Source organism: Haliotis rubra, unplaced genomic scaffold, assembly GCF_003918875.1.
Source record: "Haliotis rubra isolate DU_JTF1 unplaced genomic scaffold, ASM391887v1 Scf573, whole genome shotgun sequence".
Lineage (NCBI taxonomy): Eukaryota > Metazoa > Mollusca > Gastropoda > Lepetellida > Haliotidae > Haliotis > Haliotis rubra.
Window position 1 is genome coordinate 59714 of NW_025767272.1, and position 5541 is coordinate 65254.

Here is a 5541-nt window from a genome sequence, read left to right on the forward strand (position 1 = left end):
TAATGATTGAGGAGATCGGTGAATATAATGATTAAGAAGATCAGTGAATATAATGATTGAGAAGATCGGTGAATATAATGATTGAGAAGATCAGTGAATATAATGATTAAGAAGATCGGTGAATATAATGATTAAGAAGATCGGTGAATATATGATAGAGAAGATCAGTGAATATGCTGATTAAGAAGATCGGTGAATATAATGATTAGGAAGATCGGTGAATATAATGATAGAGAACATCGGTGAATATAATGATTGAGAAGAACAGTGAATATACTGATTAAGAAGATCAGTGAATATAATGATTAAGAAGATCAGTGAATATAATGATTGAGAAGATCGGTGAATATAATGATTAAGAAGATCAGTGAATATGCTGATTAAGAAGATCGGTGAATATAATGATTAGGAAGATCGGTGAATATACTGATTAAGAAGATCAGTGAATATAATGATTAAGAAGATCAGTGAATATAATGATTGAGAAGATCGGTGAATATACTGATTAAGAAGATCAGTGAATATAATGATTAAGAAGATCAGTGAATATAATGATTAAGAAGATCGGTGAATATAATGATTAGAAGAAGATCAGTGAATATAATGATTAGGAAGATCGGTGAATATAATGATTGAGAAGATCGGTGAATATAATGATTAAGAAGATCGGTGAATATAATGATTGAGAAGAACAGTGAATATAATGATTGAGAAGATCGGTGAATATAATGATTGAGAAGAACAGTGAATATAATGATTGAGAAGATCGGTGAATATAATGATTAAGAAGATCAGTGAATATAATGATTGAGAAGATCGGTGAATATAATGATTAGGAAGATCAGTGAATATAATGATTGAGAAGATCGGTGAATATAATGATTGAGAAGATCAGTGAATATAATGATTAAGAAGATCGGTGAATATAATGATTAAGAAGATCGGTGAATATAATGAGAGAAGATCAGTGAATATGCTGATTAAGAACATCGGTGAATATAATGATTAGGAAGATCGGTGAATATAATGATAGAGAAGATCGGTGAATATACTGATTTAGAAGATCAGTGAATATACTGATTAAGAAGATCAGTGAATATAATGACTGAGAAGATCGGTGAATATAATGATTAAGAAGATCGGTGAATATAATGATTAAGAAGATCAGTGAATATGCTGATTAAGAAGATCGGTGAATATAATGATTAGGAAGATCGGTGAATATACTGATTAAGAAGATCAGTGAATATAATGATTAAGAAGATCAGTGAATATAATGATTGAGAAGATCGGTGAATATACTGATTAAGAAGATCAGTGAATATAATGATTAAGAAGATCAGTGAATATAATGATTAAGAAGATCGGTGAATATAATGATTAGGAAGATCAGTGAATATAATGATTAAGAAGATCGGTGAATATAATGATTGAGAAGATCGGTGAATATAATGATTAAGAAGATCGGTGAATATAATGATTGAGAAGAACAGTGAATATAATGATTGAGAAGATCGGTGAATATAATGATTGAGAAGAACAGTGAATATAATGATTGAGAAGATCGGTGAATATAATGATTAAGAAGATCAGTGAATATAATGATTGAGAAGATCGGTGAATATAATGATTAGGAAGATCAGTGAATATAATGATTGAGAAGATCAGTGAATATAATGATTAGGAAGATCGGTGAATATAATGATTGAGAAGAACAGTGAATATAATGATTGAGAAGATCGGTGAATATAATGATTAGGAAGATCAGTGTGAATATAATGATTGAGAAGATCAGTGAATATAATGATTAGGAAGATCGGTGAATATAATGATTGAGAAGAACAGTGAATATAATGATTGAGAAGATCGGTGAATATAATGATTAGGAAGATCAGAGAATATAATGATTAAGAAGAACAATGAATATAATGATTGAGAAGATCGGTGAATATGCTGATTAAGAAGATCGGTGAATATACTGATTAAGAAGACCGGTGAATATAATGATAGAGAAGATCGGTGAATATACTGATTGAGAAGATCGGTGAATATAATGATTGAGAAGATCGGTGAATATAATGATTGAGGAGATCGGTGAATATAATGATTAAGAAGATCAGTGAATATAATGATTGAGAAGATCGGTGAATATAATGATTAAGAAGATCAGTGAATATAATGATTAAGAAGATCGGTGAATATAATGATTAAGAAGATCGGTGAATATATGATAGAGAAGATCAGTGAATATGCTGATTAAGAAGATCGGTGAATATAATGATTAGGAAGATCGGTGAATATAATGATAGAGAAGATCGGTGAATATACCTGATTTAGAAGATCAGTGAACATACCTGATTAAGAAGATCAGTGAATATAATGACCGAGAAGATCAGTGAATATAATGATTAAGAAGATCGGTGAATATAATGATTAAGAAGATCAGTGAATATGCTGATTAAGAAGATCGGTGAATATAATGATTAGGAAGATCGGTGAATATACTGATTAAGAAGATCAGTGAATATAATGATTAAGAAGATCAGTGAATATAATGATTGAGAAGATCGGTGAATATAATGATTAAGAAGATCAGTGAATATAATGATTGAGAAGATCGGTGAATATAATGATTGAGAAGATCGGTGAATATAATGATTAAGAAGATCAGTGAATATAATGATTAAGAAGATCGGTGAATATAATGATAGAGAAGATCGGTGAATATACTGATTGAGAAGATCGGTGAATATAATGATTGAGAAGATCGGTGAATATAATGATTAAGAAGATCAGTGAATATAATGATTGAGAAGATCGGTGAATATAATGATTGAGAAGATCGGTGAATATAATGATTAAGAAGATCAGTGAATATAATGATTAAGAAGATCGGTGAATATAATGATAGAGAAGATCGGTGAATATACTGATTGAGAAGATCGGTGAATATAATGATTGAGAAGATCGGTGAATATAATGATTGAGAAGATCGGTGAATATAATGATTAAGAAGATCAGTGAATATAATGATTGAGAAGATCGGTGAATATAATGATTAAGAAGATCAGTGAATATAATGATTGAGAAGATCGGTTAATCATAATGATTGAGAAGATCAGTGAATATAATGATTGAGAAGATCGGTGAATATAATGATTAAGAAGATCGAAGTGAATATAATGATTGAGAAGATCGGTGAATATAATGATTGAGAAGATCGGTGAATATAATGATTAAGAAGATCAGTGAATATAATGATTAAGAAGATCGGTGAATATAATGATTGAGAAGATCGGTGAATATACTGATTGAGAAGATCGGTGAATATAATGATTGAGAAGATCGGCGAATATAATGATAGAGAAGATCGTTGAATATACCTGATTAAGAAGATCAGTGAATATAATGATTGAGAAGATCAGTGAATATACTGATTAAGAAGATCAGTGAATATAATGATTAAGAAGATCAGTGAATATAATGATTAAGAAGATCAGTGAATATAATGATTGAGAAGATCGGTGAATATACTGATTAAGAAGATCAGTGAATATAATGATTAAGAAGATCATCGGATATAATGATTAAGAAGATCAGTGAATATAATGATTAAGGAGATCGGTGAATATAATGATTAAGAAGATCGGTGAATATAATGATTAAGAAGATCGGTGAATATAATGATTAAGAAGATCAGTGAATATAATGATTGAGAAGATCGGTGAATATACTGATTAAGAAGATCAGTGAATATAATGATTAAGAAGATCAGTGAATATAATGATTAAGGAGATCGGTGAATATAATGATTGAGAAAGATCGGTGAACATAATGATTAAGAAGATCGGTGAATATAATGATTGAGAAGATCGGTGAATATAATGATTAAGAAGATCAGTGAATATAATGATTGAGAAGATCGGTGAATATAATGATTGAGAAGATCGGTGAATATAATGATTAAGAAGATCAGTGAATATAATGATTAAGAAGATCGGTGAATATAATGATAGAGAAGATCGGTGAATATACTGATTGAGAAGATCGGTGAATATAATGATTGAGAAGATCGGTGAATATAATGATTGAGAAGATCGGTGAATATAATGATTAAGAAGATCAGTGAATATAATGATTGAGAAGATCGGTGAATATAATGATTAAGAAGATCAGTGAATATAATGATTGAGAAGATCGGTTAATATAATGATTGAGAAGATCAGTGAATATAATGATTGAGAAGATCGGTGAATATAATGATTAAGAAGATCAGTGAATATAATGATTGAGAAGATCGGTGAATATAATGATTGAGAAGATCGGTGAATATAATGATTAAGAAGATCAGTGAATATAATGATTAAGAAGATCGGTGAATATAATGATAGAGAAGATCGGTGAATATACTGATTGAGAAGATCGGTGAATATAATGATTGAGAAGATCGGCGAATATAATGATTGAGAAGATCGGTGAATATAATGATTAAGAAGATCAGTGAATATAATGATTGAGAAGATCAGTGAATATACTGATTAAGAAGATCAGTGAATATACTGATTGAGAAGATCAGTGAATATAATGATTGAGAAGACCAGTGAATATAATGATTGAGAAGATCGGTGAATATACTGATTAAGAAGATCAGTGAATATAATGATTAAGAAGATCATCGGATATAATGATTAAGAAGATCAGTGAATATAATGATTAAGGAGATCGGTGAATATAATGATTAAGAAGATCGGTGAATATAATGATTAAGAAGATCAGTGAATATAATGATTGAGAAGATCAGTGAATATAATGATTGAGAAGATCGGTGAATATACTGATTAAGAAGATCAGTGAATATAATGATTAAGAAGATCAGTGGATATAATGATTAAGAAGATCAGTGAATATAATGATTAAGGAGATCGGTGAATATACTGATTAAACAGATCGGTGAATATAATGATTAAGAAGATCAGTGAATATAATGATTAACCAGATCAGTGAATATACTGATTAAGGAAATCGGTGAATATAATTATTAAGCAGATCAGTGAATACAGTGATAAATGATGATCACCGAGTAAGTGTATAATGCAGATCAATGAACGATCATTACGCGTTATCGACGACGAGTACAGGGAACCAGATGTGGTTGTGGTCGGTGTGTATGTCGCTGACGTTCTGGTAGGAATCTGGCGTCCACGCCAGTCTTGGATCATCCCACACCTGCAACAAGACGAGATCAAACTGGATAACACACCAGTATGCTTCAATACGGCTGACAGGTGTTATCCCTCTCCCTGCCAATGCTCAGGAGTAACAGGTGCTTATCCACTGTGCACCAAACGGTTTAGGCATGGCTATGAATATTTGCATTTAATCAAAATGATAATAACTAATGAAAACTTTAATTTTTGTAAATTTTATCTTCACCTGTGTTTCATGCATTCAAGTTTAAGTTTACATCCTATTGTTTGAATACACACAGGGTAACTGATATCACCTGGATATTTTTTGTGCAAGCGTTGTAATGATGAGAAC